A 27,016-nucleotide genomic window follows, 5' to 3' on the forward strand; every position below is an offset into this window, starting at 1 on the left:
TAGAACTTTTCACCTGTTGCATCTTGATTTGTAAATAGATCATTAATAAAAGATAATATACATGGTTTATTTTTAGACCCTTCAGTCATGGTTTGTTTAAGATCACCAAGGTCCTTTGAACTAAATTGAGAAACCAAAATTTCTTCCTTCATAATTGATATACATGCCCTCTTTAAGGATTTTAATTCCATACACATATCACATTTATCATTTGACAAACTAGACAGTAAACCAAGTTCTCTCATTTTCTTGATATAGGAAAAATTAATATGACCAAATTGTTTTTGCTATAAAGTCAACAAAATAAGATAACTCACTTTCCATCCTTAAAAATATTAAGCATTAAAGATTGACGAGTTCACCAAAACAACATCCCTTTTCCATCCTTAAAATATATTAACCATGTAAACCTTGTGGGTTCTTTATTTTTATGCTTGTCATACTACATTTTCAATTCAAGGTTCAAATTGTAATCTATACTATACTACATGAGCTACCCCAATTAGTTTAAGTATTATGTGAGACTACTTGAACTATCCTCCATGTACACCTAAGCTACTCCTGAGCACACATCAGCTCCCTTATATTAACCCCCTAAATTAAATCCTATGCCGCTCTATTAGGCTTTTCCTATTATTCTTCATATGACCGCCTCGAATCACTATGCATAGTACTTTAGCTCACTACTTAGTGTAGCTCAACAAAACTACCTATCCCAAACATAGAAATACTTAAACCCTAATTTAGTACAAGCTCACCTAAAATATAAATTTATTTGTTAAAATCAAATTTGAGCTAGATTTGGTTAGAACTACCCAATTGGCTTGAATCAAATCCTAGCGAAAATTTGGTGAAAACAATATATTTTTACTACTTTTTTTTATTTGTGAACATTTTTTTCATATCATAATATAAAATTTATATTTCCTACATAAAATATCAAGAAAATGATCTATGTATCCTTAATTTCCTTTAAATATTTTAAGCTAGATAATTGTTATCAATTATAACAATAATGGGGAGATAAATAGTATGTATTAATTTTAGTAAAGGAAAATTTGTAATCTACTTGTAAACCACCCATGGAAGATATTAATTTCACACGTTCATGTTATAAATTAAGTGTTTGCATGTGGCAATTTGGGTGTAGCATTCCATAAAAAGCAAGCAAATTAGTGTGAGTCTAGTTGCTACATGCTCACAAATCACAACAAGAACGAAATAATGGATGGGACTGGGATAGTAGCCAATTGGAAGAAGCTAAGTGGAAACAACAATTGGGATGGCTTATTGAACCCTTTCAACATTAATCTTCGGCGCTATATAATTCATTATGGTGAAAGAGTTCAAGTTAATAATGATTCCTTCAATGGCGAGACCATGTCTAAGATGTACGAATTCCCTCATTATACACCAGAAGGTTTCTTCTCTAATGTAGCCCTACGCAATGGCAATCCATACAAATACATTGTCACCAATTATATATATGAAAGATCAGATATTGATTTCTTAGATTAATTTCTCCCTGACTAATCCGCTTAGATTGGACACATCACTGTGCCCACTAACGAAGAAAATGTTGTGTTAGGAATAAGAGACATTCTTTAAAAAAAAAAACAAAAGGTGGGGGGTTAGGCAGGACCCCTAGCTGTAATATAAATAAAAAATGAAAAGAATATATAAATAGGGGAAAATGGACCAAAATCTCCAAGTGCAAAAGCAAATACACATTAATAGCTAAGACAGAATAAAAGAAATAAAAAATTATCAATGCTAGCGCTTGACATGAAGAACAACTTGAGCATCTAAATGGAGAATACCAAATAAGCCAGCGGGAAGATCCTAGAAATAAAAGAAATGCCTATTAACACGATGAGAACATGCCCAATTGGCTAAAAAATTAATGGCAGAGACAGCCTCGCGTAACACATGCCTGACTAAAATAAGCAAATAAGATGTGAAAGAGTTCACCCGACGCAGCAAGTAAGCATAATCCCAACGTTGCCGAATCAGACTCTACCTAAAGCATAGGATAACCAAGCTGAGCAGTAAGCTCCAACCCCTCACACACAACCATGAGTTCAGTGTAAAGTATGGGCTAGCGCCCAATAAAAGATTCAGAAGCACCCAAAACCACACCTCGATGATCTCGTAGAATATCCCCAAAAGTAGCCATCTAATGATTACCCGTAGAGCAGATATCCATGGTCAGCTTCACTACCCTAAGAGGCGACCTCATCCAAGAAACCAATCGAATCAGCCTCTTAAGGGGAGCTATAACTCACAAACCCTCCACAATCCAAGAACCAAAGACTCCCCTCTCTTGGGAATGCTTAAATCCAAAAGCAGAACTAGCCAGCCTACGATCTGGATACACCTGAAAAATGATCACATCAATAGAGAAAGACTACGAATGAAATCGGACAGCATTACGGTCCTTCCAAACTTGCCACAAAATAAAGTAAGGTAGAAAGACCAGAAAATGATACCAGAAAAGGGCACACCACCTCTAATGAAGAAGCAAAGCATGGGGGGGTTAGAAACCTAATATCTCGCATACTTAGGATCCGTTAAAAATGAACCTAAATTTAGCGAACCTACTGGCAATCGATAAACTAATGCCGACAGGTCTCAACTGCCCAACCACAAACACACTGAGAGACCATGCAAAAACCTCTCAAACCTAAGGCATCATCCGTAGCTAAAATCCATGCAACAATAATTAAAGAAAAAAAATGAGACCCAAGATGAGATATGCCGCTACTAGATAATCAAAAAAATTTCATCCCTCGACTTAGAACAACACACAAGCTCCCAAGCAGCCCGCAAATAAAAAGTGCCATTACAAGCAAGATCCCAATGAATCAAATCTAGCTCCCCACTAAAAATAGACACTAATAAAATCTGTTCAACAATAGAAATAAGTAAAACATCTGCCAATTTGCCTCTATCCCAGACTGAACCCTACTAGAAAAAAGAGAATAGAATCGAAGAAGTTGCTACAGGATTATAAAAAAGCAAAGGACAAGAGCCCAGTCAATAATCATACCAAAAACTACACTCCCCACTCCCAACTAACTAACACACATGAGGCTCAACAATACACTAAATTGTACAAAGACGTCTCCAAAGAGGTGAGGCAGGATAGAAAAACTAGATAAAAAAAGCTCATAATGAACTCTGCTCTAAAAAACGCCACCAAAGTTTGAGCTCAAAAGCCTTAGCCATATCATCAAAGGATCGAATACTTAAGCCACCCTAGTCAACTAGGTAACAAACTTCTGGCCATTTACACTAGTGAATCTGACACCTCCCCTCAGAATCACCCTATAGAAACTGGGTAAATAAACGCTCTAAACACTGAACGACAGCCACAAGAGAACGAAAGACATAAAACAGATGAAATGGCATAGAGGACAACACATGACGTATTAGCACTAGCTTCATACCAAAAGATAGTAACTGATTAGTCCAACGAGAGATCTTATCCCTGACCTTCCAAACCATATCATCAAAATGAGAGATCTTGAGGCACCTCTTGAAGATCTAACACCCAAGGTAAGTAAACAAAAGCTGGCACCACTGGAAACCAGTGACGAGAAGTCGAAGCTGAACTCTCAATATAGAAACTTCTCTTGGCCTGACTAATCAACTGCCTCGAGACTGCCTTATAGTGATGTAAAAAGTCCATAAGCCGTTGAAGGCTTAACCGACTCCCATTTTGCAAAAATAACAAAATCATTTGCAAAACTCAACTGGGAGATAGAAACAGGCGTAGCATAAATACACTGAACAAAGGGATACTGGAGTACAAATGATCCAAACTAAGAGACAAAAACTCAGCAGCAATAATTAACAAACATGGGGAAAGAGGGTCGCCTTACTGAAAACCCCTTTTGGATTGGAAATACCCATGACTGACCCCATTCACCAAAACTAATAACCAAAGGCCATAAATAACACGTCGAATTAAAGAAACCCACCTCTCAGAAAGCCCAAAACATCGCAATATCTGAATGATGAAAGACCAAGACATAAGATAATAAGCCTTAGCCATATCAAGCCTTAGCACCACGTCATTCCCCTGAGCGTGGCGGTTGAGATCATGAACCAGCTCCTGAACTAAAAGCATGTTATCATGGATCACCCGACCAAGAACAAAACCACTCTAAGTAGGAGAAATAATATTAGGCAACAGAGGAGCCAATCTCAAAACAAGCAACTTGGTCAAAACCTTATTGCTCACATTGCAAAGGCTAATCAGACGAAAATTGGCCCAAGAAGTCGGAAAAGGCTTCTTAGGAAAAAGAACTGGTAGTGTACTCTGAAAACTCGTGGGCATGGCCGAACCTCTGAAGTAATTGAGAACAACATTCAAAAAATCACCGCAAATAATATCCCAACACTAATGGTATGAAATGCAAGTTATGCAACCCAAGAGGGGGTGAATTGGGATTTTAAAACTTATGTTAAACAATTCGCACAACAATTTAATCTATTACCTTAATCAAATAAAAAAAATAAGTTCAATAATGCACAATAATAAAAGAGTAAGGGAAGAGAGAGCAAACACAATACTTTTTACGTGGTTCGGCAATCCCCGCCTACGTCCACGCCTCCAAGCCAACCAAGTTCGAGGATTTCGCTTCAAGTTCGTTACAATTAACTTCCAAGGTGTCAATAGACCTTTTCAACTAAGACATTATCTTATAATCTCTTCACCCAAGTGTTCCTTACATTTATACACTCACAAATTTGATGAGAAAAATGAAGAATATAGTAAACAACTCTCTTTGAGAGTAGATCTACAAATAATAGCACAATGATTATTCAATATAAGATGATTTGCGAAATGGAAGCTCAATATATATTTTATGCACTTTTTTATTCTTGCAAAAGTCTTAAAATTAAAGTTTGAGTTGAGTTTTTATAACTAAAACCCGAAAATTAACCGTTATAGGCAAATTCCAACGAGCAAGCAACTAACCACTTAATTTATCCGATTCGCCGCTTCAGAATAGTAAAATTACCGTTAAATTTGAATTTGCTATAGTAACATTGTTCGTGAAATTAATTCGTGCCCAAAACTTTCTATAATTATACTATGACCCAAAATATCATAAAACTTTACAAACAGGTCCAATCTTAGACTATCTAAATAATGTTTGTCATTTTCAAAACTTTCTGAAATTATGATATGACCCAAATCATAATAATATTTTTCAAAGTAATCCTTTTCAAAATTTAACATAATACTTATAAATTTTAAAATTCTCGAAATCTTTCAATTTAGTCCAAAATTTAAAAATATGAGATTTTCGTTAGGTGGCTAGCCACTAGCCCTCAGGCGATTAGCCGCTAACTCTCTGTCCATTTTTGGATATTTTTATTCGGGTCCTCAAACTTTCATAAATTATAGTATGGCCTAAAAAGTTTCAAATGTTTGCAAATATAAGTCCAATTTCGGAATTCAAAACAATACTTATTAAAATCAAAGATTACAAAACTTTTTCATTTTAGTTCACATCTTAAAAAATAACTAACTTCACAAAATACTTAGCTTATACTTGTAAAACTTTTGATTTATGAAAAAATAATAATTTATTAAACAAAATCTTGAACTTCTTAAATGCTAAACCATTTATATATTAAATCATACCAGCTTTACAAGAATTGTCGCAATAATGAGTTCGTTGAGCTCTAAACTTTATTCTTGATCGCGATTATCCGTTGAGTGTCTTGAGCTTGATTTCACGTGATTCACTTCATCATAAACATTATCCTTCAAGAACTAGTGAAAATGTGAAATACAATATTTATCAAATCACTTACGACACATGTTTGTTATCATTAAAATTACAATATGTATAGCCCTTTTAGGCTAACATGGTAAAATCTATTACAAAACCTATCCGGACCAGGAGCACTATCAGAATAAATAGAAAAAACCACCCGCCTAACCTCATCCATAACCGGCTCTCTATATAAACCCACATCATCCTCCGCAATCACAAGAAATAAAATAAAATCAAAATCCGTCTGCTAAAACTGACTAGCATCTCCCGTCAACTACCCTTAAAAAAAATTTACTACAGAGGCTGCAATAGCAATTGGCTTAGAAATCCACTCAAAGGAAGCATCCTAAATCCGATGGATAGGAAACAACTCGCGCTTCTTCTGAATCATCGTATGAAAGACAAGTCTTCTACAGTTGGGCCCTAACCTAAAAAAAATGGCTCTATCAGCAGCAGAACTAGAAAGATCATACAACTTCTCATTCTGAGCAACATCCTCATTCACCTCCTTGACCCAAGAAAAAACATTACCAAACACATCCTTGTTCCACACTTTCTAGCAAAGCTTCAACCGGACAAGCTTCTTCTGAAAAGCTCTCATTCTAGAACTAATCACCGGAGTAGCCCAAGGCTGCCGCACAACATCAAGAAAACTACGGTACTTAAGCCACACATGTAAAAACGTAAACCGAGAAGGCCTACTAGCCATATCTCTATCATAGGATAAAAGCAAAGGAGAATGATCCGTAGTATGATTCAGGTGTGTGACCAGAAAAACAGAGACAAAAACATACCAGTGCCGTTATAGACCACCTTATCAAGCTGCCTCCACGCATGCCCATTAGTCCAAGTGAAAGGACTACCAATAAACCTAGTATCCTCCAAACCACAGTCAATGCTAAATTAAAAGCATCAATAGCCCCTTGAGGCTAAGCATGCCCACTGGAAATCACTAAAATAGACGGCACAACATTAAAATCTCCCTCCACAATCCAAGGTTGATCATGACTATCGATAAATGTCACAAGAATGTCCCACAAATCCTCCCCCACATGCATAGAACAACTAGCATACACATAAGAAACAAACACAAGCTCGGAAAAACGAGAATGACTAACTCGACAATGAATCACCTGGCCCATATTATGCAAGAGCTCCACAAAAAGGGCACAGACTAAGAAACCCAAAACTTTCCAAACTGGGAAAAGAAAGTATAATCCATCCCAAGCCAAACCCGAATGGCCTCTAACCGATCAGAAGAAATAAAAGGCTCCAACACACAGATCAAAGAAAATTGATGCAACTGAATCAATTTCTGCAATTTCCGGACTACGGGGGCCTTACTAATCCCTATAATATTCCAAATGAGTGAGTTAATCATTGAGGGTGGAAAAGCAAGACTGCATCTGCCGACGAGTATTACAGTACTTACGACTCGTAACTAAGGAAAAATCCCAAAATGAAATGGCAACCCTCTCACCATCAAAACTATCAATCATTGCATCCGGGGCCAGAGGAGTGTGAATATCCTCAGGATTAGTTAAAGACTGACCCTCATCACCAGAAGCTGACTCATCGGAAAAAGCATCCCTCTGACCGAGATAAACTCAACCGACTATCACCCTCCCCATCATCAAATCTAAGAATATTAATGCAATGTGAATTAAAAGGAACATGTAAGTGGTCATCCATAGGCATTAGGTGATTAGCGAGAGCACCCAAACTAGTACTAACAGCACCAAAAAATCAAACCTGATCACCTAATAAAGTCTCTAAACTCAAACCAGCAGGAATTAAAGCACTAGGTGCCAAAGGAGTCTTATTAGAGACCGCAAGGCCCAGTAGGCGAGGCTCTGTAAGAAGAGCCAAAACGGGCCTTCAACTCTGACCCTAATCTACAAGAGGCTATAAATTAGGCACCTGAGGCCGTTTATCATCAATGACAACATATTGGGGAACACGGGGCACCCGAGTCTGAACAACAGCATCTAAAACTGGTACTTTGCCCTTATCCCGGGGCACAACGCCCTTAGACTCACCAACAGGCTGATTGGCCTTACGAAGCTCAGGGTTGGCAACGTAGTGAGCATCAACAGAATGGCCAAGATGCTTACAAAAAGCACAGTATGCACGGACCTGCTCAAAAACAACATCCTGCCAAAAACCAGTATCCCCCTCACCAATCCAAATATGTGGCAACAAAGGCCGTGAAACATCATACTCAATAAGCACCCTAGCAACAGAAGGCCTATTAACCGAGACCGTGGCATGATCAACACGCAATGGGGTACCAATAGCAGCAGTAATGGAGAATAAAGCACTTACAGTGAATAAAATAGACAGGCAAATAAGTTAAGGAAACCCATACATGCTCAATGGGAGATTCCACCGAGCAGTGAAAATCAGCACTCTACTAAAAAATATGCATACCTCAACTACTAACATACGAAGTCTGCCTTACCTAAATACGTGAATAGTCTTTCTATAAAGAGAGCTTAATCAACACGTCTGTTATTCAGCAGGGACACCTGGTAACTCCCTTTCAATCCCAAGAAAACAAAAAATTTTCTAATAACATCCACAGAGGGGCGACCGAAAGAAAACTTACCAACCAAAGCCAATTTGAAAGGTTTAGCCATAGCTTTAATTTCTTCCGCCGAAAAAAGAACAGTAGGCTCACCACGATGTAATAGGGTCGGCTTAACAGGAAAAGTGGACGCCGAGGAACCCCGTTACGGCATCAAGAAAAGACTTATGTGGCCAAGGATGGGCGGAAATAGATGCAGGGTTCAAAACTGAGGCATAGGATGGCTTGGGGTTGGAGTTTGAGTTACGGTTTGAGGGTTTAAGAGAGTTTGGCCAATTAAGATTAGAGGTTCCAGCCGTGGCATCATTGTTGTTAGGATGTATAGGACGATGTGGTTCATGGGTTGAAATATTTGAGGGTTGGTTTACGTTGCCAGGCACGGGTTGTGTGTGAAAGAGTGAACCATGATGCTGGGGGTATGGGTGGGGCTAGTTCATGTGGGAAGAAGACCATGGCAAGGCCGAGGCTACATGGGGTGCATTAAGGTTTGTTGTGACCCTCGACAGAAGCTGTAAGGTGGATGCATGATAATCCGACGAGGAATGGACATAATGGAAGGTAGCCGGCAACGAAATACCACCACACGCGGCGGCCAGGAGAGTTTGAGTAGCGTTTGAGTTGGGTTCAGTAACATGCCGGGGTGACTGTAAGGCATCGGTCTGGTGATTAGGGAAACCAACAGACGACATAAGGAGGAAAGGAAAGCGACCAACAGTTTGGGAGACACCACCAGGAGCGGCTGGAGACGTACCAGCCGTTGTATGAGCCAAGGGAGGATAGCTAGGGTTTGGCATTGTTTCGGCTTGTGGCAACAGCAGCGGTCGTGACGATATGGAAGGCAAGGTTGCATGGGGGCGGGACAAGGGTGGCTGTGTCGGTCTGTTGTTAACGTCCCCAACAGCCATGGATGCGGCGACGGTAGCCGAAGAAGAATGGCCAGTTTGACGTGGTCTAGGGCTACGGGTTTCATGCGACTGCAACTTCGACAAGATCTGTTCATCCAAAGGAGGGTCACCGGCCTGATGAGGGATCCCAGACAAAGTCAAAACACCACCACCGCGGCCAAGGAGGCGGCGGCAACAAGTGCGCTGTTTTGTGCAACAAGCCGAACATGAGAGTTGGAACGTGGTGGAAGATGCGACTGGTTAGGTGGCTGTCGAGACTGTAGGACGTCGCCGGTGGTGGGGTGAAGCCATGCCGGCTTGCAAAATGGCAAAAGATAATGGCTGCGGTTCTGTTAGGGTTCAGTTAGGGTTTTTCAAAGGGTTTGTAGTCCATTTCAAACGGTTTAGACACTAAACCGTCATTATTATTTCAATATTTGCATTTAAAACATGAAGAGGCATTTTGATTTCATGGAGAGGAACGCAATTGGCTGCTCAGTGGTCCAAAGATTTTGAATTCCCTTTTACTCCAGCTTCCGACATATTTGGAGATACTTATGATCCTACTCCTTGGTGCACTTTGTGTTGTGAAAAATTTAATATACTCGCTAGCGCACGAATCTAGAAATAGAATAGTGGTAACGAGATCGATCCCACAAGAATTGTTATAAATTGAAAAGTCTAATTTAAATCTAAAATTAATATTAATTCTAACCTAGTTGAGCAAATTAAGTTTTAAAAGAAATTAAACTAATTAAACTAAGGAAATAATTAAAGCAAATGAGAATTCAATAAATAAAAAATTACCAAGGTTTCGGAATCCACTACTATTCAACTAGTAATTATCTAATTATTAATTAATCCCTAATTTTATAGTGAACTCGAAATCAATCTATGTCATCTCATGGATATAACAATTAAGCCCAAATAAAATTAATCTTGTGTAGGTTCTTTTTCTGGTTAATAGTATGACATCTAAGAATCTCATGTAAACATATTGAATAACAAAGAGTCAAAGTTTCCTAAGCACTCCATGTAAACAATTTAATGAAAGACATAGAATCAAAGATAATCATGTATAAACTTTATAAATCCAAGCATAGATTTAATCGAATATTAATCCTAACAATCAATAATGTATGATAGAATTGATGAAAATATTTTAATAACATCCAATTAATCATGTAAAATAAAAACCATAATCATTAAAGAACATATATAGGGAATTAAATAAATAAAAAGATAATTATTTCATTGAATAAGGTTTCATCTTTAACATCAGTATAAGAAAATTAGCTAAACATACTTGAATAGAGAGCAACACAAGAAATAAAATCAGTCATGGAAGCCGAATTGCTGCTGCTGCCGAATGCTCTCTTCCAGCCTTGCGTCTGCTCTCCTCTGGCGGCTGCCCTTCTTCTGCAAAAGCCAAAAGCTTGCTTTTCTAATCTTTAATATGGGCCCCACCTCTTAAATTCCAAAGCCAAAAGGTTTGGCCTTTTACTTGATTTGCTCTCACACGTGATCACCCTTAGAATTGCTTTAGGATTCCTTTTCCAATTATGAAAGCCAAGTGCGGGTCTCTTTAAATTGCTTTCCAACTATTACAATGCCATGCACGTGTAACTTAACTAAGCTAAAGCCAATGTTATGCTTAAATTCTTCTTCATGTGCTAGATCAATTAATTTACTAGCTTCGGTTTCCTCGGCTTCACTTCCACATGCATGTATGTCTAATTGCTTCTGAAATCAATTAATTAACGCTTCCGAAATTGAGCTCCCTTATGTCCTTTTTTATCCATAATCTCTAATTAATCCCCTATTCAATAAAATAATTTAATTAATTAAAAATAACAAATAAAAATAACTAGCAATTATATAATTAAGGTTAAAATATGTATATAAATTATGCTCATCACTTTGGTTTTCATTTTGTCTACGTCAAATCTGACTAGCCTCCACCTACAACAAGTCGAGTGCAAAGATCATGTAGAAGCATGCAGATCTGAGCTTTTCTTTTTTTTTAAAAAAGCGTGGTTTTATTGTTGATTAATATTTACAAATAGAAAAATCAATTCTCTCTATTCATCTTGCTTTTGCTTGTTTTTAAAAATCTACTGACAAGCGTTTATTTTTAACCATCTATGGTCTAGATATATCATTTATTTATTTTTATTTTTATAGTCACTAATTAATAAATACAAAAATGACAAGATACAAATAATAAATATAACGTATACAAAAAGCACAAAGTTTTTAAAGTCTTAAAAGAATTTTTATGGTAAGATTTAGGGTATGAGAGTTTGTTAGATAGGGTTTGAAAGAGAAAAGATTTGAGACGTATAAGAGTATTTGCGGAAAAGATTTTGATAATGTTTGTTGCTCCCAAAATCTGGTCGAGCTGATGATGGTGACCAGATTACTTTGTCAACGCTTGAATTTACTTTAATGGGACACCGGCACTTGCTTCTTTAACGGGATTTGAACTATTCTAGTAGTTCTTTTACTTTGCAACAAGAGAAAAATGCCAAGGGCACTGGATTATATTCCGGCAAAAATCCTTCGACGCTCAAGTCAGTAATCGAGTTTTCTTTTGTAAGAAAAATAATATTGTCACTTTCGTGATTTTGAGCGTTGTATTCTTTTACTAGAACTCTTTTTCTTTCTTTACAGGAAAAATCTGGAAAAAAATCCCCCTCTCTGGAGCTCCACCAGCTCTTAAAGGCAATTGTGCGCGTCACAAGTTACTGCCCACTTTCTAATGCGCGATCGTTACCAAATTGAATGTGCCACTTGAATTTAAGAGTTAATATGTCCATTTTGTGTAATTATTGAGTTGTCATTGTAACGCCTGATCATGCTTAAAGTGTTAATAGACATTATAGATAGACCTTTGAATCAAGATCTTTTATCGAAGTTATGAATTAAAATCACGCAATCTAATCTTGATCTCCTCGCGCTGCATTGGTCACGCTTACACATGCGACTAGATAACCTTCTCCTCGACCTAAGTAACTCTGATGTTTGCCGATTATATCTTTATATCCCAAACAATGTTTAAATATGATTCCTCAAACAAAGCCATTTGGAGGGTTAGCGGTGATTTTTTTTTTTTTTGGTTTTTATTTAGGAATTGAAGTACTTTTTTCCATTATTTAGATGGTGCCTTGGAGTATGTCATGTTTTATGCAAAGTTTTTTACTTTATCATGTGTAAATATATATTTTTTTATTATTGATAATAGTGTCAAGCATGAAATTCTAGTTATGCAACCCAAGAGGGGGGGTGAATTGGGATATTAAAAATTATTCAATTCTAAAACAAAACTCAATGCAAATCCAAAACTAATTTAAAGCAATAACAAATAAATCAATCACAATATAAAAAGATAAGGGAAGAGAGAGCAAACACAATAATTTTTATGTGGTTCGGCAATCCCCGCCTACGTCCACGCCTCCCAGCTCACCGGGCTTGAGGATTTCACTAAGCTAGCCTCCCAAGGCTTCAAACGCTTACAATTGACTTCCAAGGTGTCAATGAACTTTTCCCACAAGAGATTATCCCCAATCTCTTAACACAAGTGTATCCCAACACTTACAATCTTTTAACTTGATTTTACAAAAAAGATTACAAATGAATCTCTCTCACACAATGTGTTTGATCACAAGTGAAAGTTCAATGTGTGAATGAATGAGATGAATACAAGAATTTAAAGCTCAATGAAAGTTGTATTCTCAATATTTTGCTCAATGATGATCGTTGGAATTCTTTTTGTTTGAATTGGATTGAGCTTATTTATAGTTGGAGCTGAAAAACTAGCCGTTATAGACTGTATGCTCGAAAACGGTTTGCTGTTAACCATTAACGGTTAACCATTTAGGCCGGTCAAAGTTACCGTTGGGTCAATTTTCAAATAAACGGTTTGCCGTTTAGGATTACCCTTTCGCCGTTAAATTTCAGAGACCTGAAAAATAAATTTGGTTTAACCGTTCTTACTAAACGGTTCAAGATTAGCAATCTGAAAATAATCGGTTAACCGTTTTCAGTAAACGGTTCACCGTTATGTTCCAGAATCATCATTTTAACAATTCTTTGCAAAACATACTTTTTGGAAATTATCGGTTATCCGTTTTAAATAAACGGTTAGCCGTTTGCTGCAGTGATTGCTACAGTGAAATTATTTTTTAAATTTATAGTTTGATCCCAAAACTTTATAAAACTATATTACGACCCAAAATGTTATGAAACTTTGCAAATAGGTCCAATTTCAGAATTTCTATGTAATGCTTTGTTAATCCCAAAACTTTCTGAAATTATAATGTAGCCCAAAATGCTATGACACTTTTCAAATCAATTCTTCTCCAAAATTTCAAGCAATACTTGTTGATTTCAAAGTTTTCAAAATTCTTTCAATTAAACCATAAACTTGAAAGAACAAATAATTTCATAAAATCATTTTTCCATTAAATATAAAACCTTTAAAATGTGAAAATAATGATTTATTTAAAAAGAAAATAATTTGAGCTTAAAAGATTAATTATTCTTAATCTTGTTTATTATCATCAAAATCAACATTATGGAAACATATATGTTAACAATCTCCCCTTTTTTTATGATGACAAACATTTCATGTATTTAAAGAATGATTCCATAAATTTCTCCCTCTTCTTATTTGTTATCATCAAAATCAATATTATGGAAACATATATGTTAACAATCTCCCCCTTTTTGATGATGACAAACGTTTTATGTATTTAAAAAATGATTGCACAAATTACTCCCCCTAAATGTAAGCTTCTCTTACAATTTAGCTAAATTAACAAATTTAAATACATGCATTCTTCTCCCCCTCATTATCAAAAAGAAAATTTAGTGGAAAAGAAAAAAAAATGGAAACGTTGTTACCCATATTGTTTAAGTAGAAATTTCGATAGAATCTCCCCCTAACAATAAGCATCACTTCAAATACAAGTTTAGTAATATCACTCCCAAATTATCATAAATCCTCATACACACCATGTAATCAAATCATCATCATATCTCAAAATCATCACCATAATCACATATCAACCATCAAATCAATACCCAAAGTGCATATTATTCTTCTCTTTTTGATAACATCAAAATGATATATTACTTTGTCTCCCCCTTTGGACAACAAAAAAGTTCAAAAAGCATATTATCCAAAATTATATTATATGCTCCCCCTAAATATATGGCCAATTTAAAATTTTAACCGAAATGATTTTATCCAAAAACATATCATATTTATCTCTCTCTTCATTGTAAAAAAGAAAAGATAGATAGATGTAATCGAAATAAGATCATAAAAAATAATTCAATGAAGATATTACCCACTTAGTGCGAGCAAAGATTTCGGCAAAGTCTCCCCTTAAAAATGAACAAATTCTCAAATACACAACATGATTAAAAAAATATAATCTTCAACAATTATAACAAACCAATAACTTTACCAATTCATCAAGAAACACACATATAATCATCAATCATCAAAATCATCAAGAAATCAATTTTAATAGTATTAATAACATGATTAGAGATATTAATAAATTTCATCATCCTAAGTTCATGCCGAATTTTTGAAAATTGTTCTTCACAAAAGGTTTTGATTTGTTTACCAAATTGGCATGCAAAAGTTATAAGAACATATTATCAACTATCCAAGCTTCATAATTATTAATCACATTAAAAATAAAACACTTTTGAGATATAATGAGACATTTCAATATAACTTAAAAAAAATCTTATACGCTTAAAATTCTCGAAGTATATGTATTTTTTTTTTTTTATATATCATTTACAACAAGTAATGCATATTCAACAATACATCGATAAAGTGCAAAAAAATGCATCTATTCACCAATCATAGATTGCATAAAATCAAACTTCATCAAATACAATGTAATCATCAAAGCACATTCTTTATCATCAAAACTTAAGCACAACATAAGTACATAATGACAATATATATAGCATCGAAATCAACATAGCTATTAAGATAAGCCATCATTATGAGTTAAAGAACAAGTGATCAAATCCATTATTACAAATGCTCACATATATTTTTTAAGTGATGATCTAGTAGTTACACTTTGTGATGGATATTCCAAAATTAAGATCTTAAGATAAGAAGAAACATACCTCCACTCTTTAGGGAGTGTTTGAGAAGTACTTTCATTTTACTCCGCATTTGTTTCTTCATGTTGCTCCTCTTGATTTTCAAGTGGTGCATTCTTTTGGCTATCATCTGATAATCTTCTTGTAGCTTTTCATCTATATTATCATCAACAACAACTTTCTCCGTAGAGGAAGAATTAGACTCATCAAATATAACATGTATAAATTCTTCCACAATCAAAGTTCTTTTGTTATACACTCTATAAGTTTTGCTTATGTTTGAATAGCCAAGAAAAATACCAACATCAAATTTTGGATCAAATTTGCCAAGATTATCTTTTGTGTTCAAAATAAAACATTTGCATCCAAAAACTTTGCAATAACTAATGCTGAGTTTTCTATATTTCCAAAGCTCATAGAGAGTATTATTGAGATGATGTCTAATCAATGTGGTCCTAACCATTTTTTTTTAATAGGCCTATTCTTACTCTCTACAACTCCATTTTGTTGTGGAGTCCTAAGTGATGAAAATTTATGCTCAATGCCAAGATTATTGCAAAAGTTCTCAAATGCATGATTTCAAATTCTCCTCCATGATCACTCCTCATGCATATAATATCACGCCCTTTTTCATTTTGTAATTTCTTATAAAGTACTTTAAAAGCATCAAGAGCATCATCCTTATTGGCTAAGAATAATACCCATGTATATCTAGAATAATCATCCACTATCACAAATGCATAATATTTGCTATTTAGACTAGCATATCTAGATGGTCCAAATAGATCTATGTGAAAAAGTTCAAGTGGTTTTGAAGTAGAGATATGGTTTTTGTTTTTGAAAGAGGTTTTGATTTGTTTTCCAAATTGACAAGCTTCACAAATCTTATCCTTTTGAAAACCAATTTTCGGAAGACCTTTAACTAAATTATTTTTCAAAATTTTTGAAATCAAATCCATACTTGCATGTCCTAATCTTCTATGCCATAGCCAACTATCATCATGTAATGCGGAAAAATATTTATCAAGAGTATAAGCACATTCTATGTCAATGATATAAACATTACCACATCTATTACCAACAAACAAGGTTTTGCCATCACATGTGTTCTCAATAACACAACTAAATTTATCAAAGATAACTTTATAACCTTTGTCACATAATTGACTAATGCTAATTAAGTTGTGTTTCAAGTTCTCAACCAAACATACATTCTCAATTAGAGTTGAAGAGACTTTACCAACATTTCCAATTCCAAGAATTTTGCCTTTTGAGTTGTCTCCAAAAGATACGTCTCCACCATTTTCAATTTTGGTGAAACTTGAGAACCATGCATAGTTTCCGGTCATGTGCCTTGAACAACCGCTGTCCAAGTACCATTTATTTTTCTTCTTCTTCAAGCCCTACAAGAAAAAATCTCAAGTTTTAGGTACCCAAAGCTTTTTGGGTCCTTGAGAGTTAGCAACGGTTCCTTTTGGAACCCAAATGCATTTGACACCATAATATGCATTCCTTTTCACGGGACATCTATATTTCATGTGACCATTTTGATTACAATAATGACATAGAATCTTATAATCATTTGTGGAGGTAGCTTTAACAAAATAATTCTTATAATACTCTTGCTTCAAGTTAGGCTTATATCCAAGTCCTCCTTTATCAAAAACACATTTTTGTGAGTTAAGCATATTATCCAACATCTTTTGCCCATTTGTATATTTCAAAATAATTTCATTCAATTCATTACTCTTTTTCTTGAGCATTTCGTTCTCATTTTTCAACTCATCTATGTGTGATTCTAAATGCTCATGTAAGATGCTAGGTTTCTCATTTGATAATGCAATTTCATCATGCAATGTTTTGTTCCCTACTTCTAGGCATACAATTCTTGCATTTAGAGATTCATTTTCATTTTTAAGCTTTGCCATTTCTTTTTTAAGACATACATTCTTTTTACCAATCTTCATCAACTCATTATGCAAATCTTTAAAAGCATCATATAATTCATCATAGGTGGGATCACTTACCTCATTGAGATCATCATCCCTTCATATCGCCATGAGTGCTAGGTTTGATACTTCTTGCGATCCTTCTTCATCACTTGATTCTTCCTCACTATCATCCCAAGTTGCAACCATTGCTTTCTTCTTGAGTTTGTTGATAAGTGGGTACTCCGATCTTATATGTCCAGGCTTCTTGCATTCATAGCATGTGATTGCCTCCTTCTTCTCCCTATGGTTCTTGAAGTTTCTAAAATTTCTTCTCTCTCTGGTTTTCTTGAAGAATTTTCTGAACCTCCTTGCTAGCATGGCTAGCTCTTCATCATCCGGTTCACTCTCCCCATCACTCTCATATTTTGAAGCTTTGAGAGCAATGCTTTTCTTCTTCTCCTCATGTCCTTTTTCTGCAGCTCAATCCTCTTCATATGAAATGAGAGAACCAATTAAATCATCAAGAGGTAAAGTATTTAAATCTTCGGCCTCTTCAATGGCGGTTCTTTTAGGTCTCCATTCTTTTGAAAGTGACCTAATGATTTTCTTAACTTTCTCATTATTTGAGAAGGTTTTCCCTAAGGCACCTAGGGTGTTCACTATGTCCGTGAATCTAGTATACATAGAATACACATTTTCATTTTGTTCCATTTGGAACAACTCATATTGACAAGTGTATCTACTAATTTTAAACTCTTTTACTTGATTTGTCCCTTCATAGACAACTTCAAGTTTGTTCCATATCTCTTGTGCACTTTCACAACTAGATACTCTATGGAATTCTTTCTTATCAAGGGCACAAAACAAAGCATTCATAGCCTTGGAGTTTAGAGACATTTTTCTCTTTTCTAACTCACTCCATTGACTTGATGGTTTAGGAATATCATCTCCTACTTCATCTTTAAACATAGGCATGAATGGACCGTCACAAACAACTTCCCAAATTTCATAATCTAAGGCTTGCAAGTAGATTCTCATTCTAGTTTTCCAATAAGCATAGTCATTTCCATCAAAGAATGGTGGTCTAGTTGTAGATTGCCCTTCTCTAAAGGTTAAGTCCTTTAGGGTTGCCATGGATCTTTTACTCTAGACGATTAAGTCTTAATAAGAGAACAAAGCTCTGATACCAAATGAAATTCTAGTTATGCAACCCAAGAGGGCGGGTGAATTGGGATATTAAAAATTATTCAATTCTAAAATAAAACTCAATGCAAATCCAAAACTAATTTAAAGCAATAACAAATAAATCAATCACAATATAAAAAGATAAGGGAAGAGAGAGCAAACACAATGATTTTTATGTGGTTCGGCAATCCCCGCCTACGTCCACGCCTCCCAGCTCACCGGACTTGAGGATTTCACTAAGCTAGCCTCCCAAGGCTTCAAACGCTTACAATTGACTTCCAAGGTGTCAATGAACCTTTCCCACAAGAGATTATCCCCAATCTCTTAACACAAGTGTATCCCAACACTTACAATCTTTTAACTTGATTTTACAAAAAAGATTACAAATGAATCTCTCTCACACAATGTGTTTGATCACAAGTGAAAGTTCAATGTGTGAATGAATGAGATGAATACAAGAATTTAAAGCTCAATGAAAGTTGTATTCTCAATATTTTGCTCAATGATGATCGTTGGAATTCTTTTTGTTTGAATTGGATTGAGCTTATTTATAGTTGGAGCTAAAAAACTAGTCGTTATAGACTGTATGCTCGAAAACGGTTTGCTGTTAACCATTAACGGTTAACCATTTAGGCCGGTCAAAGTTACCGTTGGGTCAATTTTCAAATAAACGGTTTGCCGTTTAGGATTACCCTTTCGCCGTTAAATTCCAGAGACCTGAAAAATAAATTTGGTTTAACCGTTCTTACTAAACGGTTCAAGATTAGCAATCTGAAAATAATCGGTTAACCGTTTTCAGTAAACGGTTCACCGTTATGTTTCATAATCATCATTTTAACAATTCTTTGCAAAACATACTTTCTGGAAATTATCAGTTAGCCGTTTTAAATAAACGGTTAGCCGTTTGCTACAGTGATTACTACAGTGAAATTATTTTTTAAATTTATAGTTTGACCCCAAAACTTTATAAAACTGTATTACGGCCCAAAATGTTATGAAACTTTGCAAATAGGTCTAATTTCAAAATTTCTATGTAATGCTTTGTTAATCCCAAAACTTTCTAAAATTATGATGTAGCCCAAAATGCTATGACACTTTTCAAATAAGTTCTTCTCCAAAATTTCAAGCAATACTTGTTGATTTCAAAGTTTTCAAAATTCTTTCAATTAAACCATAAACTTGAAAGAACAAATAATTTCATAAAATCATTTTTCCATTAAATATAAAACCTTTAAAATGTGAAAATAATGATTTATTTAAAAAGAAAATAATTTGAGCTTAAAAGAGTAATTATTCTTAATCTTGTTTGTTATCATCAAAATCAATATTATGGAAACATATATGTTAACAAAGCACAGTCACATTTAATAGTATACTAACATTGTATGTGAGAATTCATATATTTTTCATAAAAGGTGTGTGTTAAAATTTATTTTCGAAGTGGTAAGAGCTATCTCAGATTTTTCATTTGTTACAGTTGGCTCTTGACTTAGTCCAAGTGGTTACAGTTGGATCCCTTTTATTTCTTTTTAACGTTCAAGTTTGTTTTGCATTTTTAGTTTTTGTTCCTCTTTTTATGGCTTGTAATTTGACAGCACAACTATTATATAAAGCTTGCCTGACAGTGAATAAAATAGAGAGAAGAGTACAAAATTTGGCGGCATTTTGGTTTCTTGGGAGGTTGATAAGTGCATATTTTCCATATATTTTGCTTTTAATTTCTCCATCTTTTTCGTATTTTGATCTTAAATATTCTAGTTATTTTAGTTAATTTTTAATTTAATAGGGAATTAATTAATATACATATTTTATTTTATTTTATATATTTGCTAGTTATTTTTATTTCTTATTTTTAATTCATTGTATTATTTTATTGAATAGGAAATTAATTGGAGATTGTGGATAATAAAAAGGCATGAAGAAATTCAAATTGAGAAGGAATGAAGATTAAATTGGAAGACAAAAATCAAAGCAATTAATCCAATTGAGAAATGTTGAATAATTAAAAGATTTAATGTTCTCCAATTGGCAATTGGAGTACACGTGCATGGCATTGTAAAAGTGGAAAGCATTTAAACGGGCCCACAATTGACTTTCAAAAGTTGGAATTAATGGCTTTGGGTGGCGTTAAATTGGAAAAGGATTTCAATTCTAATTGAAAAAGGATTTCTTTGGATTTGTTGGAGAAGAATTCGGTCAACTAGCATTATAAAAGGAGAACAGCTGCTGGACGGAAGGGAGAAGAGGGAGAGCAGGGGCTGATCCAATTCTGCAAGAAGAAAAAAAAACAAGGAAGACGCCAGAAGGAATTCAATTGAAGAAAAAGGCAGCCGTTTGAATTAATCTCCATGATTGGTTTTGTCAATTCTCTTATTCCCAATTCAATTATGTTAGGCTAGATTTTTATTTGGTTAAGGGTGAATTCAAAACCCTAAACATGATATGCAATTAAATTTAAATTCTATCATTCAATTTATTTAATTGAGATTGTTTATGTTCTTCTATAATTAATGTTCATGGTTTATTCTTGTTTTATTTAAGTGGCCAATTAAATAGGACTTGAATAAATATTATTGCTAAATTAAAATTCTTGATCCGTAATTGTCTTGATATTTTAATCATTAGTAGCAGTTGGAATTAGTGATTTCAATTGAAGAACATAACCTAGGTTAAATAATCCGAGCTTGTGTGTTTATTGCCTAGATCAATCTAATATCTTTCTTTGTTTAATGCTTCCATTATCTTAAATTTAAAGAGCTTATTTTAAATTATTTAATGGTTAGAGATTAGGTGAATAGCTTATTTTACCTAACGACACACTAAGGAAAGATTGAGACTAACAGAGCTTATTGTTGTCTACGGTTGATAGTTTCAATATAAATTGATAATAGAATTGATATATTATGTGCATGTTTGGTGGTGGCGAATGATCCTTTAACCAAAGTTTTCATCATTATTATTTCTTTCTCCTTTAATTAAAGTTTTTATTAAATTCTTGTTCGTAATTTTAATTTCTTTATTTCTTACTATTTAGTTAAAAATTCATAAACCCCCCTTTTATTTTTAATTGGCATTTTCTTTAATTAGATTAATTTATATTATTATTACTATTATTATTACTACTATTATTTTATTTTAAATCTTGCTTTGGAGTTAATAATAAATATAACTAGCATAGTCTCTATGGGATCGATCCTTACTCGCTCTGTACTAATTATTTATATTAGTGGTAAGGTTTTAAATTTGGTGTACCTTAACGACACTACCAGAGGTATTAACCCCTTGAAGTGTTAACATTTTTTCTAAATCTTCTTTTAATTATTTTTTTTTACTTTCCAAACCAAGGAGTTGTAACATCTTTTCTATCAGAGTTTGGCTACGATGGAGGATAGAGTGAAGAAAATAGAAGACACCTTGGCTTCTTTGTCGCTTGGACAGCAAGAGTTAACGACACAGCAGCTTGAGTTTGCTCCACAAATGCAAATCTTGACTGACCTCTCTGAACAAATAGAGAGGATAAGTCAGAAATTTTCCAGTAAAAATCTAGAAATTGGTGAAACTTCTGGTAACCGCTATCATGATCAAAAGAGTTATGCCAATCCTCTAAGAGCTAGAGGTTCTTCCAATACTTTCATTCTTAAAACTATAAATCTGGATTTTCCAAAATATGATGGCACCAACGACCTAATACCATGGTTATGTAAAACAAAAAGGTATTTTGCGCTTCATGAAATTTTAGAATCTAACAAAGTTTTTTTAGCCTTTTTTTCCTTGGATGGAGATGCAAAGCTGTGGTATCAAATGTTGAAACAGAAGCTTCTTTATGTTTTATGGGAGGACTTCAGGCATAGGATTGTAACTAGATTTGGACCTAATCAGTTTGAAGATCAGTTCAGCGAATTGATCAAGTTACGGCAACATGGGTCAGTGTTGGAATATCAAGGAAAGTTTGATAGGCAATTGGCAAGGGTGGGAGTTCTACAACAAGATCGTAAAGCGAGTTGCTTCTTAACTGGGTTGAAAGACAACATTCACACTAATGTTCAAGCACACCGTCCCATAACACTTACCATGGCTATTGGGTTGGCCAAGCTATACGGCTCGTGAATTGGCTTAATGGAAAACAACAACAATTCAGCAAAGAACATTCAAACAACAGCCAAAAGTTGGGATTCAAAATAACAATCCACCTAGTGCACCCACGGTAAGAAAAATAATGCCTGCAGAGCTTTCCGAGAGGAGAAAAAGAGGACTATGCTTTCATTATAATGACAAGTACATTCCTGGCCATAAGTGCGCAAATCTTTTTCATATTGAAGCTTGTTGGGAAGATCATGATGAAGATGGTGATATCCAGATGGAGATAGAAGACATATGTGAAAATGCTACACTAAAAATATCACTACATGCCATGGCAAGAGATCAAGCACCAGAAACAATGCGAGTATAGAGAAGCATCAAGGGAAAATCGGTGGTAATTCTTATTGACTCTGGCAGCACCCACAACTTTATTAATGCTGAAGCAGCACAATGAGTGAATCTTAATCCAAATGCCAATAGCAGGCTTAAAGTCATGGTTGTCTCCGGAGAACAATTGGCGAGTTCTGGAAAATGTACTCAAATAAATTTTAAGTTGCAAAAGATACATTTTACTGCAGATTTTTTTTTAATTTTACCGATGGAGGGTTATGACATGGTATTTGGGACCCAATGGTTGAGAATGTTAGGACTTATCCAATGAGATTTTGAACGGCTTCAGATGCACTTTGAATTGAATGGCAGAGGAATAATTTTATATGGTATAGCAAATAAAAAGGTGCTTGATACAGCTCCCATTATTAAGCTTCAGAAAAGGCGAACTGGAGTTATTTTGCAAAGCATAGAGAGAAGGGAACAAACTGTCACAAATGATTTGATTTCCCCACAAATCCAAGAACTCTTAAATTCCTATCAAGATGTCCTGCAAGAACCAAGAGGCTTACCTCCCAAACGTAAACATGATCACCATATTCCACTCCTTCCAAAATACAGACTTGTAGCAGTATGACCATATTGCTATCCTCATTTTAAAAAAAAATGCAATTGAGCAGATTGTAAAAGAGTTATTAGAAGTCAGAGTGATATGCTCAAGTACCAGTCCTTACTCATCTCCGGTGCTGCTAGTTAAAAAGCATGACGGAACATGGCGTATGTGCATTGACTATCAGGCATTAAAGCACATCACAGTGAAGGATAAATTCCCAATTTCGGTGATTGATGAACTCCTTGATGAGCTTGCTGGAGCTTGCTATTTTCTAAGTTAGACTTGCGTTCAGGATAACATCAGGTTTGAATGCATGTGGCTAATATTGAGAAGACAGCTTTTCGAACATATCAAGGGCATTACGAATTTCTAATGATGTCGTTCGGCCTCGCTAACGCTCCATCAACTTTTCAAGCCCTAATGAATGAGGTATTTGAGGCTTATCTGTGCAAATTTGTATTGGTGTTTTTTGATGATATTCTTATTTATAGGAGGAATTGGGATAACCACTTAGAGCATCTACGGATTGTCTCTGACCTCTTGCAAATTAACCAATTACACATTAAGCTGGAGAAGTACGAGTTTAGAAAGAAAGAAATTCATTATCTTGGGCACATTATTTCCTAACATGGAGTAGCTATGGATCAATAAAAAAATTGAAGCAGTGCTTTCCTGGCCAAAGCCAAATTCTGTCAAGCAATTGAGGGGATTCCTTGGCCTTACCGGGTATTACCGTAAGTTCATCCAAAATTATAGGAAGATTGCAGCTCCACTCACTAACATGCTTAAAAAGGACTCATTTTTATGGACGACAACAGCTGAGGAAGCTTTTAAGAAGCTGAAAATAACAATGACGCAGGCACCAGTATTATCCCTTCTTGATTTTTCTAAACCTTTCATTATTGAGTGTGATGCTTCTGGTGTTGGTATAGGTGCGATCCTATTATAGGATCGACCCAATGCATATTTTAGCCAAGCACTTCATGGGAAGAATCTCTTATTATCCACGTATGAGAAAGAGATCATTGCTTTAGTAATAGCGGTTCAGAAGTGGCGGCCTTATCTCTTAGGGAGAAACTTTATTTTTCGAACAGACCATCAAAGCCTCAAACATTTATGGACTCAAAAAATCACTACCACTGCTCAACAAAGATGGCTCTATAAGCTTGTGCATTTCGACTTTGAAATTGAATACAAAAAGGGAGGTGACAACGTTGTTGCTGATGCTTTGTCAAGGAGACATGATGTGGAATAATCTGATGCTTTTTTGCTTGCCTTTTCACAGTCCATCCCTCACTAGGTAGATGTCATCAAGGAAGCACTAAAATCAGACTTTGCTATAAAGGAATTAATTGAGAAAATTCAGCAAAATGAAGCCCTTGGCCCTTGGAAGTTGGTAGATGGATTGATTTTAAATAAAGAATGTATATACTTGTCAAGTTCATCCACTCTTACAAATGACATCATCCAAGAATTTCATGGCAGCACCTATGAAGGATGTGTCAAGAAATATAAGAGAATTAAAGCAAATTTCTTTTGGAAAGGAATGAAGAAACATATTAAGAAGTACATCTGTTGATGCGACATATGCCAACGTCACAAGACATAGCTAACTAAGTCTACTGGATTGTTGAAGCCACTACCAATCCCTGAACAGATTTGGGAAGACATTTCCAAGGATTTTGTTGAAGGCTTGCCATTGTCTGGGGGTAAGACAGCTATTCTTGTTGTAGTTGATAGGCTCTCTAAGTATGCACACTTCATTCCACTCTCACATCATTACACTGCTATTAGGGTAGCTAGATTATTCTTTGACAATATTTTCAAATTACATGGCCTCCTTAAATCAATTGTTTGTGACTGAGACCCCACATTCACTAGTGCCTTCTAGAGAGAATTATTTTTCTTAAATGGGACATCATTCAACTTTAGCTCTAGTTATCATCCAAAGATTGACGGGCAAAGTGAGGTCGTTAATAGAACTTTTGAGATGTATTTGAGGTGTTTCACAAGTTCAAGGCCTAAAGAATTATTAAAGTGGCTTCATTGGGCAGAGTTTTGCTATAACACAAGTTGGCATTCCGCCATTAAGAAAACTCCCTTTGAAGTTGTATATGGCTGAGATCCACCAAAGCTTTACACTATGTCCCAGGAACAACTAATGTAGCAGCTATAGAACATGAGTTGATTGATCGTGATCAAGTGCTGAAAGAGGTTCGTGAAGGAATTTTGCAGGTGCAAGCAAGGATGAAGAAGGCTTATGATTCCCATCATCAAGAACGCGAATTTTCTGTTAGAGATTGGGTTTTCCTCAAGTTGAGGCCATATAGACAAATGTCATTAGTTGAAAGAAAGAATTTCAAGCTTTCTCCTCGATACTATGGCCCTTTTAAAGTCCTTGACAAGATTGGAAAAGTTGCTTACAAGCTAGACTTGCCTGCCACCTCTCGACTGTATCCGGTATTTCATGTTTCTATACTTAAGAAGCAGATTGGAGAGAATAACAAAGTTTTGAGAGAGTTACCAATTCAGGAAGACGAAGATTCAACTGAGTTATTTCCTCAAGTTGTTTTTTGGGTTCAAGATTGAGAAATGAAAAGAATGAAATCTTAATTTACTGGAGTGGTCTTTCTCCGGCAGATGCTACTTGGGAAGAACGTGAAATAATTCAAGAATGTTATCCTGATTTCACCCTTGAGGACAAGTGTGTAAATTAAGGGGGGAGGAGCTGTTACGGCTAGCTCTTGACTTAGTCCAAGTGGTTATAGTTGGATCCCTTTTATTTCTCTTTAACGTTCAAGTTTGTTTTGCATTTTTACTTTTTGTTCCTTTTTTTATGGCTTGTAATTTGACAGCACAACTATTATATAAAGCTTGCCTGGCAGTGAAAAAAATAGAGAGAAGAGTACAAAATTTGGCAGCATTTTGTTTTCTTGGGAGGTATTGACCCCTCCAAGTGTCAATTTCTTTTTTAAATCACTTTCCAAACCAAGGAGTTGTAATATAGTTTTATTTAGAGTTTCTATCGTGAATTGAATATTTTTAAATTATTTCTTCTACTTCTTGAAACGTTAAATTACTATAATTTTTCTTTAAAAAATAAGAAAAAAAATGGGGTTGATAGATTTTTTTTTTTTTATCCTGTTTAATAATAGTGAAAAAATTGAGATTTTCAATACTGAGAGAGTACTTTAAAAATAATCAATTCACCATGGATAATCTAAAATTAATCCTTATATATATATATATATATATATATATATATATATTAATTTGTGGAAATAGGTTCGAAGCACAGTGAGGACACTGGTGGTCCTCACTCACTGTTGGACAAATACAAGGACGAGGAAATGAGCATTACTGTCAGCCGTGGTTCAGTGCTTGCAACACTGAATGCAGCAGATTTAGTTGCCAATGGATATTACAAACCCACAGGATCAGACACAGCATCAGGATGCGTGGTGATGACCATC

At 35.1% G+C, this 27,016-nt stretch overlaps 1 pseudogene; it reads left to right on the top strand.

Moving 5' to 3' along the window:
* Positions 1–1,224: 1,224 nt before the first annotated feature.
* LOC18038428 overlaps positions 1,225–27,016 on the top strand; it is a 26,219-nt pseudogene continuing 427 nt past the window's right edge.

The sequence above is a fragment of the Citrus clementina genome, unplaced genomic scaffold, assembly GCF_000493195.1.
Source record: "Citrus clementina cultivar Clemenules unplaced genomic scaffold, Citrus_clementina_v1.0 scaffold_6, whole genome shotgun sequence".
NCBI lineage: Eukaryota > Viridiplantae > Streptophyta > Magnoliopsida > Sapindales > Rutaceae > Citrus > Citrus x clementina.